Source organism: Ranitomeya imitator, chromosome 3 (assembly GCF_032444005.1).
Source record: "Ranitomeya imitator isolate aRanImi1 chromosome 3, aRanImi1.pri, whole genome shotgun sequence".
NCBI classification, from domain to species: Eukaryota; Metazoa; Chordata; class Amphibia; order Anura; family Dendrobatidae; genus Ranitomeya; species Ranitomeya imitator.
This window is the reverse complement of record NC_091284.1, coordinates 222,909,306-222,923,809: the sequence shown is the minus strand read 5'-3', so window position 1 is coordinate 222,923,809 and position 14,504 is coordinate 222,909,306. Positions and strand designations below refer to the sequence as shown.

Below are 14,504 nucleotides of genomic sequence, written 5' to 3'. Positions count from 1 at the left end.
CTGCGTGGGCGGCCGCGACCAATCAGCGACAGGAGCACTCCGGCCGCGAATTGGCGCGGGATTTGAACCACGCTTCGCTAATTGGTCGCACCCAGCCAGCCTAATTCTGTGTATTCATTGTATTATTCTAAAATCTTCATAAATAAACTACAGACATATTCTAGAATACCCGATGCGTTAGAATCGGGCCACCATCTAGTATGAGAATAAACATGCAAGCTCAACTGAGCAAAGTGTGCATGTTTAGAAGAAGGACAGGAGAGCCAGGGCACACATCAAATATACATTTCTCTAAAGCAACCCCTTTGTGTTAATTTGGCATACATTTGGATTTCACGTAATACCTTAAAAGTTTCCATTATTTTTAGCTATATCCTTTTTATGTTAAAATAAAGTGAAGTGAGCCTAATTCAAACTGTATTCTGATTAAAGTACAGATAATCTAAAGAAGGTGGTAGGCGAGAATGATTTGTAAACCTTTCACCTAATCGCTTTTGTGGCTTATTGCTAGTTTGTTACTTGCCCGAGCCATTTTGGTCTACAGTCTCGGCTACAGAAATCAGCAAACATACACGAAAACAGCTTGTAAATTCCATTTTATGATAAATCATTGTGCATTTGACCAGAAAAAGAAATTGGATATAAAAGTAAATTTTGATATAGGTTTGTATGTGTTGGTCAATATTACTAACTAGAAATCTTATGTAAATGAATCAATTGACAAATTTGCTCATTTGAAGAAAACCCAACATGTTTAGGCTCCTTTCACACTAGCGTCGGAATCTCCCCGTCGCAATGCGTCGGGGAGAGATTCCGACGCTAGCGTTTGCTGCATTGCACAATGGAGGCACCGGATGCATTTTTCCGGCGCATCCGCTGCCCCATTGTAAGGTGCGGGGAGGTGGGGGCGGAGTTCCGGACGCGCATGTGCGGTCGGAAAAAGCGGTCCGTCAGGAGAAAAAAACGTTACATGTAGCGTTTTTTCTCCCGACGGTCCGCAAAAGCACGACGCATCCGTCGCTTGACGGATGCGACGTGTGTCAATCCGTCGCAAATGCGTTGTCAATGCAAGTCTATGGGGAAAAAACGCATCCTGCAAGCACTTTTGCAGGATGCGTTTTTTCTGCAAAACGACGCATTGTGACGGATTGCAGAAAACGCTAGTGTGAAAGTAGCCTTACAATTCTGTTTCCATCAGCAAGGCCAGGTAATACCATGCCTGGGCCCCTGATCCTCACTCAAATTGCATGCTGTCCACTCGGTTTGCTGACCTAAACAATATGGCTCCACCAGGAGCACATTTTAAGCTGGTTCTTTTGTGGGTGGGGGACCCCAAATAGGATAGTTAAGAGTAGCCCAGATGTGGGATGCGCAGCATTACGCCGTCTCTGACTAGTAGTATTTATGCTGATCAGCAGCTGTTTAATTCACACTGAATGATCTGCATTAGTTCACTGTGCATAGGCTGCCAATGTTGTCGGCAGCACAAGTTCTATTTACAGCACATTGTCCTGTGTGGAGGACGATGATGCAAACCACTTTATTGCAATTACTAAAAAGTTTTGTAAAAACAAAATACCCTTATGATCACTACAATATCTCAGGTATGAAAGAGTCCTGAAAGATAGCAGCTTGGCTTTTACAGGCTATAACCACATTTCTAACGTTTTACTGATTGCTGCAAGAATAACAAAAATAAACTACATTAAGAAGCAGCAGCTTTGCATGAGCTTAGATCACACTTTCTATGTGTAGTCCTGGGAATCAAAACACTGTCACTCCCTTCCAACTGCCCATCTCCTAATGTCTCCAAGGTCAGCAGGGCAAAGGGGTCAGCAGGGCAAAGGGGTCAGCTGAAAAACACCAAGACTCAGACTACGCACAGTTTATTTGTAGTCTGTAACCAAGGAGACCTTTATTTTATGTGAATGCAAAGGAACCCAAAAAATGATTGGCTGCAAATGTATGCAATTGTTGTAGCTGACAATTCTTGGTCTAAAATATACTGTCCTCATCTACAAAACTACCCAAATAATTGTTTTCTGACTTTCAATGGCACATTTGTTTTGTTTTTCTTACTATAAACACACCTGATTTTGCACCAAGTTCACACAGTACAAATTAAGGGGAAAAAAAAAGTCATTTACATTAAATATACCTGTACTACTAATAGCATACCCTCCAAGTGACAAGATAACTGTGATGGGGTGGCAAAGTGTTTGACGCTTGGAGAGGAATCATTGGTGATGTGGTGGGCATATTCAATTCTAGAACAGTTCTAGGAACCTTAGCCATCTAATCCTGCTGTCAACCCTTCTTGGGTCAATAATAAAGGCTGGCATTGCAGAGGCAAATTGGGAAACTGGGGAAGGCCCCACCATTGCCAAAGTAGCACCCTCTTAAAATTGTAATCTACATTTGCAGGATTGCTAGAGACCAGCACTACAGCAGCCTGCAGCTAGTCAATGTGCCCCACATGGCCCGCATCGCTTCCTCAGCTGTAGTCACCCACTCAGCAGTTTCTAGCCCCCTTCCTGGGTGCTCAGACAAGCAATTGGCCATATCCCCAGTGGGGCTAGCCGCCTAACGCTAATCTGGCTAATGCTGCATCCAATGAGAAAGCATGGCATATTGCAACTACCAAGGCAAGGAGACCTCCACACTGCTGATAAAGGAGCAAGGAAATCCAGATCCACTGCAAATACTGTGTGGGTCTAATGTAATGTTACAATTAATTCATTTGCATAGTGTAATAACACTGGGCCCTACTTATATTTAGCCCAGGGCCTGATAGAAAGGGACTGGTCAGAACAAATACAAAGCAAGGTGAACCATCCATTATCTCATTGTCCTTGTGACATTCAGTTGCTGCAGGTGACAAAGGAAGGGCCTGCACAAAAGACCCTTTCTTCCCCTCAAACTATTGTTGTGTGTTACAACAGCTTCTGAAAAACAACAAAAGCAGCAGGCACACAAAAGGGATTTTTTGTTTTGCATGTTAAGGATTCTTTTGACACCCTATAGCTGCAGGTGACAAAAGGACAATGGGAAGGTGCACATCAGTCCCACCCTGTACTGTCTGAGGTGTATTCAGGCTGATTAGCTGTGACATATGGCTCAGCTAATAGTCCAAATGCCACACAGAAGACAAGTTCTGTGTTTATTAAGGCTTTTATTTCTTAACACAAATATGTTTTATAGCTTGAAAAATCCAATATATTGTTTAAAGATGAACAGCAATGTGTCCGACATCCGGATGATCAGACAATAGCTAGGACTTCAGAGTCTGTTTCGACAAGTAGAAGGCATGTTGCAGTAATGTCAGAAGTTGGCACTGAGCACTCAGGAGGAGAATGGTGTCTCTACAGCAATGATTTTCAATAGCAAAATCAATGGCCAGACCAGATGCTTGTAAGAAAGAGAGCAGCAATGATGCAGTCTCCCCGCTGCTTCTACCCACTCATTAAGAATGGTCTGATGAATAAAATTGGCTTGAAACACAGTTCTGACCTAACCGTACTACGTAGAGACCATGGTTTATCACAGCTGAATGTGCAGAGAATAAACATTCCCCCAATAACAATTTGCCTTAAAGGGGTGGTCCGAAATCCAAATTAATTTTCACCCTTAAGCCCTTTCTATTTGATGTCATAATCTAAACTATTTTCTAATTTACTTGAATTAAAAATGTCCTATACTTTCCTAACTACACTAATTGCGTTTCTCCTTTTTTTACCTCCTTTTTTATGGCGCTTTGTTTGAGAATCCCAGTGAATGTTGGGATTCTTAAACGAAGCGTCATCGGGGGGGGGGGCAGAGGTTGTGGTTACTGCCACAGCTTCACCCCAACCCTAAAACAAAGTCATCAGCGGCACTTGGTTCCTGGAGCTGGGCTAGTCCATGAGTGATGGATGACCGCGCACTCTCTTCCAGCCGACTCAGATCAGCAGTAACGAGCCGGCAGGAGAGCGCATGGTCAGAATATCTGGCGTAACAGTCCAATGACATCACTTGTGGGGCCGGAGCTAGTCTCTGCAGGCCAGGTATTCTGCCAACCCTTTCGCCTACCGGCTTCTTACTGCTGATCAGAGCCAGAGAGCGTTTCCATTGTGCGCATCGTGCAGGGACTAGCCCTGAAACAAGAGTACAGATGATGCAGTTTCAGAGTGGGGACAGAGGCTATGGTAGTGACTGATGCTTCTGCCCCCTAATGATGCTTTGCTTGAGTATCAGAGAGCAGGAAAATGTAGAGACGAAAACTCTCCAGCGATGTGTCACTTACTGGGCTGCTTAGTGTAATTTTGATAATAAAAACAGTGATTTTATCATGAGATGACTAGTAAACCCGCCGCTATCTAGTCCTCCTTATTCAGGAGCTCTGTATAACCCTGCCAATCAGTGGTGTGGGCGGGTTTACACAGAGCCTAACATTAGAGAGCTGCTAGATTTTTTTTTATCAAACTGCACTACAAAGCCCAGTAAGTGACACATCACTTAAATCAGGGTCTCTGTCTTTACATTATGCTGATCTCAGACTAGCAAAAACCTGGTGACAGATTCCCTTTAATGCAAATTCGGCTCTAACATGTAACCACTTGTTCTATTCTGTATTTGGCGATGTGCTACAGTCATGGCCAAAAGTATTGACACCCTTGCAATTCTGTCAGATAATACTCAGGTTCTTCCTGAAAATGATTGCAATCACAAATTCTTTGGTATTATCATCTTCATTAATTTTTGTCTTAAATGAAAAAAACACAAAAGAGAATGAAGCAAAAAGCAAAACATTGATCATTTCACACAAAACTCCAAAAATGGGCCAGACAAAAGTATTGGCACCCTCAGCCTAAAGGTACTGTCACACTAGACGATATCGCTAGCGATCCGTGACGTTGCAGCGTCCTCGCTAGCGATATCGTCCAGTGTGACAGGCAGCAGCGATCAGGCCCCTGCTGTGCTGTCGCTGGTCGGGGAAGAAAGTCCAGAACTTTATTTCGTCGCTGGACTCCCCGTAGACATCGCTGAATCGGCGTGTGTGACACCGATTCAGCGATGTCTTCACTGGTAACCAGGGTAAACATCGGGTAACTAAGCGCAGGGCCGCGCTTAGTAACCCGATGTTTACCCTGGTTACCAGCGTAAAAAAACAAACAGTACATACTTACATTCAGCTGTCTGTCCCTTGCCGTCTGGTTCCTGCACTGCTGGCCGTAAAGTGAAAGCAGAGCACAGCCACAGCGGTGAGTCACCGCTGTGTGACTCACCGCTGTGCTGTGCTTTCACTTTCACTTTACGGCCAGCAGTCAGTGCAGGCACCAGACGGCAAGGGACAGACAGCTGAATGTAAGTATGTACTGTTTGTTTTTTTACGCTGGTAACCAGGGTAAACATCGGGTTACTAAGCGCAGCCCTGCGCTTAGTTACCCGATGTTTACCCTGGTTACCGGGGACCTCGGGATCGTTGGTCGCTGGAGAGCTGTCTGTGTGACAGCTCTCCAGCGACCAAACAGCGACGCTGCAGCGATCCGGATCGTTGTCGGTATCGCTGCAGCGTCGCTAAGTGTGACGGTACCTTAATACTTGGTTGCACAACCTTTAGCCAAAATAACTGCGACCAACCGCTTCCGGTAACCATCAATGAGTTTCTTACAATGCTCTGCTGGAATTTTAGACCATTCTTCTTTGGCAAACTGCTCCAGGTCCCTGATATTTGAAGGGTGCCTTCTCCAAACTGCCATTTTTAGATCTCTCCACAGGTGATCTATGGGATTCAGGTCTGGACTCATTGCTGGCCACCTTAGAAGTCTCCAGTGCTTTCTCTGAAACCATTTTTTAGTGCTTTTTGAAGTGTGTTTTGGGTCATTGTCCTGCTGGAAGACCCATGACCTCTGAGGGAGACCTAGCTTTCTCACACTGGGCCCTACATTATGCTGCAAAATTTGTTGGTAGTCTTCAGATTTCATAATGCCATGCACACGGTCAAGCAGTCCAATGCCAGAGGCAGCAAAGCAACCCCAAAACATCAGGGAACCTCCGCCATGTTTGACTGTAGGGACCGTGTTCTTTTCTTTGAATGCCTTTTTTTCTCCTGTAAACTCTGTTGATGCCTTTGCCCAAAAAGCTCTACTTTTTTTGTCTCATCTGACCAGAGAACATTCTTCCAAAACAGTTTAGGTTTTTTCAGGTAAGTTTTGGCAAACTCTAGCCTGGCTTTTTTATGTCTCGGGGTAAGAAGTGGGGTCTTCCTGGGTCTCCTACCATACAGCCCCTTTTCATTCAGATGCCGACGGATAGTAAGGGTTGACACTGTTGTACCCTCGGACTGCAGCGCAGCTTGAACTTGTTTGGATGTTAGTCGAGGTTCCTTATCCACCATCCGCACAATCTTGCGTTGAAATGTCTTGTCAATTTTTCTTTTCCGTCCACATCTAGGGAGGTTAGCCACAGTGCCATGGGCTTTAAACTTCTTGATGACACTGCGCACGGTAGACACAGGAACATTCAGGTCTTTGGAGATGGACTTGTAGCCTTGAGATTGCTCATGCTTCCTCACAATTTGGTTTCTCAAGTCCTCAGACAGTTCTTTGGTCTTCTTTCTTTTCTCCATGCTCAATGTGGTACACACAAGGACACAGGACAGAGGTTGAGTCAACTTTAATCCATGTCAACTGGCTGCAAGTGTGCTTTAGTTATTGCCAACACCTGTTAGGTGCCACAGGTAAGTTACAGGTGCTGTTAATTACACAAATTAGAGAAGCATCACATGATTTTTCGAACAGCGCCAATACTTTTGTCCACCCCCTTTTTATGTTTGGTGTGGAATTATATCCAATTTGGCTTTAGGACAATTCTTTTTGTGTTTTTTTTCATTTAAGAAAAATTAAATGAAGATAATAATACCAAATAATTAGTGTTTGCAATCATTTTCAGGAAGCAAATGAGTATTATCTGACAGAATTGTAGGGGTGTCAATACTTTTGGCCATGACTGTACTTGTCTGATTTGAACTTGTTGTTGCGTGACCACCTATAGTCCCATCTTCATGTTCCTTTTTCCTATAAGAAAATACACTTGCCACAATGGGGCGTTCTGCTCTACTCAAGATAATGGCTCTTATGGTCAGAATAAACCTTCTTTAAATTCATAGAGCGTTATCTCGTCATCCTCAGGAGATTGAGAAGTTCAGGTCCATACCCAGCAAAGATTCCAGGGAGCAATGAAAGCATTGGTGTGGAATCGTAGAATCATTTACAACCAGGGTTTTTTTTTTCTGAATGTGTTGCTAAGGTAGGACAGTAAGTTTATGTTCACATGAAGTGAATACGCAGCAGATTTTACACATGGAAAATACACTCCGTATATCAGTATCATAGTCACTAAGGGCTGCGTAATTGCTGCAAAGTAAATGCCGTAAAGGTAAAGTCCAAACTAACGGTATGTACCCACAGGGCATATACGAAGCAAACTTTCTAGACAAGAAATGCAGCAGAGTTATGTAGGATGCATGCTTACACGGCAAGTCATGTTCAAAGTGAAAGATGACCAACAATGGATTTGAAACCCATAGCGTGTCAATTAACGATGCAGATGTCAAGGAGGATTTTACACCTTGCAATGCAAAATCAAATCAGATTCCCATGCTGGCGGTCCGCAGCAGAAATGTCCCATGTGCAAAAACACCAATTGTGTAGATGTTTCTTTAGAAATATTGAGAATATAGTGGTGAATATAAGTTGTATAAACGCAGCATAAACCGACAGACTACAAGTGACAAATTTGACACGTGGATCAACTTATGCTACAGATCGTCTCTACAACATGTGGATGAGATATCATAAAGGACATGGTGCCGTTACAGTAATACAGAGGTAGGGCGCTCGTATGAGTGCTGTGCTACTCACAGATAGCACTCGTACCCATGATGGTCTATGGTGGAGCTCACATAGCCAGTCTTTTCCGTGGACCCAGTGATCTACATAAAAACATGGAAAATTGTCCGATATTTATCAGAGTGACAGATCAAATTCCCAAATGCAAGTCTATGCATCCATAAAAAAAAAATGTCTAGCACTCAGAAGCCATCCGCATACAGTCAGTTTTTTCATTTTTTCGCAGACTGTTTTTAAAGAGATGGAAGAGAAAAATTCATGGTTATTTTTTTCCCCATGTGAGAAACCTGATGAGACGGTAAAAACGGACACATGAATCAAACACTGATCAAAAACAGTGATGAAACTGACAGTATTTTTTTTTTTTGCATACAAGAAAAATCATTGATGTGTGAAGGAGCCCCTAAACAGACCCCTGTAAACACAGCATTAATGCATTTCCATGGGTTTGTCAAACCGGCGGTCTTTTCTGAACATTTTTGATCCATACATCACAATTAGTCCATTTGGAGCCTAGTTCATCCCAGAATAAAATTGTTAAAGAAATCAGTCTCCTGGTCATGAATGAAGCACAAGAATTATATATAGAACACTTGCCAAAATCAATCACTTAGGTTCCAGGCACACAGCACTACAACAAAGGGCCGAAGTAACACGCAAAACTATCAAACACATGCATGACAGGTATGTGTGAACATGGCCTTCACTTGCCCCTCTACAGGAAAATACACCCAGTTTACCTACTGGGGTAAATGATATTACGATTTTGCTAGATATATTTCATGTAGCATTGTAACAAAACTCTGTTGCTACTTGCAGAAGAGCTTTTGACAGATTAAAAACGCATAGCATCAATGACAAACATAAAGACTGGTGGCCATAAAAAATAAATAAATAAAATAAATAGTCTTTTCCTGACTGCAGCAACTCATAATAAAAATACAGTTTAAGAAAAAAGTACAGAAAGTCTTGTAGAACTGACTTCATGTAACTCGACCATATGATTTTGTCAGTTGGAATGAATCTGTAGTTAATGTGACAATACAGTAACTGTTGCCAAATATCAGAATAAACTAAAATATATCATCAGATTCAGCGCCCTTCTGAAGTCGCTGCTCTCCCAGGATAACAGCCATGTTATTCTGCTCCTATGATACACAGTGAACCCTTTGGCAGGGATGACAGCTGACAAGGAGCAGCTGCAGTTCCTTAAAGGAAAGAATTGAAAGACTTTCCATAGGTCACTGTTACTGACGGAACCCAACTATGACAAACCGCAGTCGAATACATGCAGATTTTCCAACCTAGCCACCATCAGCGGAGTAAACAGCCAGACAATAATGTGTTTTATAGAAGGGTGCACTTCATCACTGGGGAGAAGAAATGTTATTGTCCCTTTGATTCCTCAGGGGTCTAAACAGCAGGACCCCTAGTAATAAACTGGTTGGTTGGTCAGCCATTAAGCAAGAATACTCAATCATTCCCCATTGGGGTAGATAAGAGTTTTTGGAAAGCCAAAATTAAAAGCTACTTTTTTTTATTCTACAGTGGGCACATTTCCATCTAGAACAAGGGAACCAGCCACCAGGTTTGGGGCCACAAAATCGCAAGCACTTGGGTTCAGCGTTGTTAACATGACTGTGTAAAAAAATGTCTGTTTGAAGAACTTCAAAGTCATGAGCCCGGTAGCATTGGGCATAGAGCCTTTGGCGCTTTGATGTTGGCACGGAATTACAGGTTCGTATTTCTTGTTTTTGTTTAATTTCCAGAGCTAGTAGAATAACCCCTAATATTTCTAGACGGATTAGCTATATTCTTACATGAAAAGATGGCAACAATATGGGAACAATACACATTTTAGGACACAAATGAAGAACACAGCCCATAATCTGTCAGCGAGCATCTCCGACAGCTGCTAACAGTGGTGAAAGGTCTTAGGAGACTCTATAGAAGTCTTCATTCACCGGAGATGCAGCTGGTTCCCACATCTGTCACGTCAGAAAGAACCGAATCTCGCCTGGCCATACTCATTACACATTCAGAAAGAAAGCCCGCTTCACCAAGGATTTCTATAGACAAGAGATTCCTTTATGTACATCTGGTTTATTAATGTGTGTGACATGTTTCACAAAAGTGCAGCATATTAGACATTTTCCCCATTGAGGGGAACCCTGTATAACGAGTCTATCCTGTCGTATGCGTACATCACTGCCATAATGGGCTGAAGCATACATGGCCATACTGCAGCAGTTTAGTCACGGCCCTTTGATGTCACAGCACGGAGTCTAATGGCAAAGTATTAAATAATGTATTATGGCGCCCAATGGTACAATATGTTGAATAATATGGGGTTTCAGAGAACACCAGCATGTATCCTCTTATCATCGGGGGCTCTTTACTACTAACAGAAATACACCCAAATTCTGTCTCAAATGCCCCCCCCCCCCCTTAAAATTAAAAATCACCATTATTTTGCAGAAACAATAAATTAAGTTATAGAAAAGAAAGTTACATAAAGTCTTATTAAAGTAATGCACTGGAGATGACAACATATTCACTTTGGTCAGGTTCGGCCAAGTCTGAATTCCCCCTGTTCATGGCCGACCTGCATGCAGAATGATGCCATAGGTTTGCCCATTGAGCATGAGAGTCCGCACGCGGTTTGACCCCGATACATAGGGCCACTCCTCAGTGGAATCACCCGTGTAAGTGACACGTTACCCAGTGAAGTGGCAGCAGCCATATAAATCATAAACTGAACAAACGGGGGCATTTTCACGCAGAATTCCAAATTGTAATTTTCACCCAAAACTGTGCAGAAAATTCCCACAAATAGTGTAAATAAACCCCAATAACATCACTCATCATTAATATGTTTGGGATAGGAAATCAATATTAACTCCGATGGGATCAATAGACTCCCTGCACCATATAAAATACAGTAAGTACATCTATAATCCTCATGGAGATTTGGCTTTTATAGATGACAATTGCCGGCACGTGAAGAAAGTCTAAATATATGATGTTCCCTATGAGGACATGAAGCAGGTATGTGGCCATCGGCTTCGGAATGAGCCGCGTGCATAGAATCAATATATGCGATAATACAAACCGGTATGGCATTCTTATACGGATGGGCAGCACTTCTAATTATTACGCTCGGGTATATACAGTAAACACCAGTCACGTGTTACTAACCAGAACACCGCCATGATGTGTCAGTATACTGTAAACATTAATCATAGTGATCGGATGTGGATCTGACCACACCAGTGGCCCATAACGGGCTGGACCATGGGGGTCACTGGCTCCCACCATAGATCGGAGGACATAGAAAGAGAACGTCCGGACAACCCCTGCTCATATGCCGCCAGATGGGGAACACCTATCCCTCTTAGCCAGAGTAGAGACCCTTGCTCTGGAAGACCCCAAACAACCATCAGTATTCCCCTAGACTTACAGATCTTGCAGCCTCTATTACAGACTCCAGTATAGTCAATGGGGGTGAGTCGGCGTCCGTCACTTAATGGATCCGGCACTGATGACTATATGACGGAGCAGGATAGAGAGGCACAATGTGGCCAAAAGACTCCACCAGACTCTCACCCCCAGCAATAGTGGCTACAGGCCAAGGCTTCCCATAGCCGAGCCGCTGGGGTTCACACGCCGGTTGTTCCAGATGGACAACCCCTTTAATAAGCGTCAGGCTGATTTATAGGTGACCGCTATTCGTACACGATGATGCTCTGTGGGCTAATATTCCATTAGAATTACAATATTGTAAGGATTGGGCCACAATCGGAGAGATGTGTATAGTCTCAGCGCGACAGCGGCAGTAAACCTAGCGGCCCCTCGGAAATCCCAATTATTTGCGCCTAGGTGGCGCTGTTCATGCAAATTATCGTGTCGCCATAGGTAAACATTGTCAGTCTGCCACAAATACTACTACCCTCATCACTACAACGGTCTCCTATGACGCTCAGTGACAGCAGCAACTTCTCTGGCTTTAGGCAGTCCCATGTAAATGAAGAAGGCGACAGTGGTGACAGACAAGAGCGTCAGTGTATCTGCAGCCAGGATTGCTGACATGTCAGTGCTAGGGAGAATACATGGGAAGAAGGCAGTACACGTCCTGAGCCTGCCCCATACTCACTGCCTGGACGTGGACACCCTTCCTGCGCCGCTGCTGTCCCCGGAATGAGCGCTGCCCGAGTCATAGCCCCGTGTTGTGCCGCCCGTGCACTGCCTCCTCCGGGCTCCAGTGGGTGTGAGCGCCTCTCCAGGGATGCAATAGCCGCTTCCTGCCCGCCCCCTGCTGGGCGTGTGAGGAGTCGCAGGCGGCCGCGCTCACAGACGCTGGTGGAGCTCTTCTCTCCTGACAGGGGCTGAGCCCACGCGTGTTATTTACTATGTCGCGCGGATCACGTGGCGCGCTCCTATACCGCAGCGCCGTGCAGCTATATGCGCAGTGTTACCCCACTCCACGTATATCCACGTGTGTGACTGAATGCGTCTGGGTGTGTGTCCACGGAACAATTAACAAAAGCCCCAGAGCAGCAGCAGGAAAACAATGAACAATGGCCCTTTGTGAGCAGGAGCAGAAGAAAAGCCCTTTGTTCCTGTGTCCATATGATGCTTGCAGACCCCATTACTGGGAGCAGCAGGAAATGGGGGGAGGGGGCACATTCCTGTCCCGTGAGGGACACATCAAAGGGAAGTGGGGGAGAGAGAGGCCCCTATACTGTGGAAATGGCATTAACCCGCGTGGTGCCGGAGCCTCCCGAATAACCCTCCATTGTGGAGTCAGCACTGCTTATCTTCTTTATTACCAGTGACCTTTGTGTGAGGTGATTGTTGTGCTAAGGAGGAACACAAAGGTCCTGGGAGAAGAAGGCTGGGATTAGCATGGAGTAACCCTCAGCCCCTGTTCCAATAATGGCTCCTGATGTTGGCTCACACCTTGGTGTTTCTTCTCTTCTGCTCGTCCTTTACTATATTTGTGGGGAAAGCTGGGTGCCCTGTATTATACGTCTGCAGGCGAGCGTAAGGGAAGTCAGCCACGTTTCATCCAGAAAACTCAATGATTTTCCTCTGATATTCTTTCACTTTTCATCCGTGTCTGTTATTTACATCCATGTGTCATCCGTGTCTCCGTTCTTTACATCCATGTGTCATCCGTGTCTCCGTTCTTTACATCCATGTGTCATCCGTGTCTCCATGCTTTACATCCATGTGTCATCTGTGTCTCCGTTTTTACATCCATGTGTCATCTGTGTCTCTGTTTCGTCATCCATGTCTCCATTTTTACATCCATGTGTCATCCGTGTCTTCGTTTTTACATCCAAGTGTCATCCATGTCTCCATTTTTACATCCATTTGTCATCCGTGTCTCCGTTTTTACATCCATGTGTCATCCGTGTCTCCATTTTTTACATCCATGTGTTATCCATGTCTCCATTTTTACATCCATGTGTCATCCGTGTCTCCGTTTTTACATCCATGTGTCATCCATGTCTCCGTTTTTACATCCATGTGTCATCCATGTCTCCGTTTTTACATCCATGTATCAACCATGTCTGCGTTCTTTACGTCCATGTATCAACCATGTCTGCGTTCTTTACGTCCATGTGCCATCTGTGTCTCCATTTTTAATCCATGTGTCATCCGTGTCTCCATTTTTACATCCATGTGTCATCTGTGTCTCCGTTTTTTACGTCCATGTGTCATCTGAGTCTCTGTTTTTTAGGTCCATGTGTCATCCGTGTCTGTTATTTACATCCATCTGTCATCCGTGTCTCCATTTTTTACGTCTATGTGCCATCCGTGTCTCCATTTTTACATACACGTGTCATCCATGTCTCCGTTCTTTACATCCATGTGTCATCTGTGTCTCAGTTTTTACATCCATGTGTCATCCGTGTCTCCATTTTTACATCCATGTGTCATCTGTCTCCGTTTTGTCATCCATGTCTCCATTTTTACATCCATGTGTCATCTGTGTCTCCGTTTTTACATCCATGTTTCATCTATGTCTCCATTTTTACATCCTGTGTCATCCATGTCTCCGTTTTTACATCCATGTGTCATCCATGTCTCCATTTTTACATCCATGTGTCATCCATGTCTCCGTTCTTTACATCCATGTGTCATTTGTGTCTCCGTTTTGTCATCCATGTCTCCATTTTTACATCCATGTGTCATCTGTGTCTCCATTTTGTCACCCGTGTCTCTATTTTTACATCCATGTGTCATCCGTGTCTCCGTTTTTACATCCATGTGTCATCCGTGTCTCCATTTTTACATCCATGTGTCATCCATGTCTCCATTTTTACATCCATGTGTCATCCATGTCTCCGTTCTTTACATCCATGTGTCATCCGTGTCTCCATTTTTACATCCATGTGTCATCCGTGTCTCCGTTTTTACATCCATGTGTCATCCATGTCTCCGTTCTTTACATCCATGTGTCATCCGTGTCTCCGTTTTTACATCCATGTGTCATCCGTGTCTCCGTTTTTACATCCATGTGTCATCCATGTCTCTGTTTTTACATCCATGTGTCATCCATGTCTCCGTTTTTACATCCATGTGTCATCCATGTCTCCGTTTTTACAT

General features: G+C 44.0%; 1 protein-coding gene across 3 annotated transcripts in view; it reads right to left on the bottom strand.

The window, feature by feature from the left end:
* SOX13 (SRY-box transcription factor 13) overlaps positions 1–12,394 on the bottom strand; it is a 61,203-nt gene extending 48,809 nt beyond the window's left edge. The window contains exon 1 of one of the 3 annotated variants that reach the window (XM_069756173.1): positions 12,043–12,394. The gene's annotated coding sequence lies outside the window, so the exon portion shown is untranslated. The remainder of the gene's footprint in view (positions 1–12,042) is intronic. The other 2 variants (XM_069756174.1, XM_069756176.1) reach the window with 2 other exon arrangements.
* Between the last annotated feature and the right edge of the window lie 2,110 nt (positions 12,395–14,504).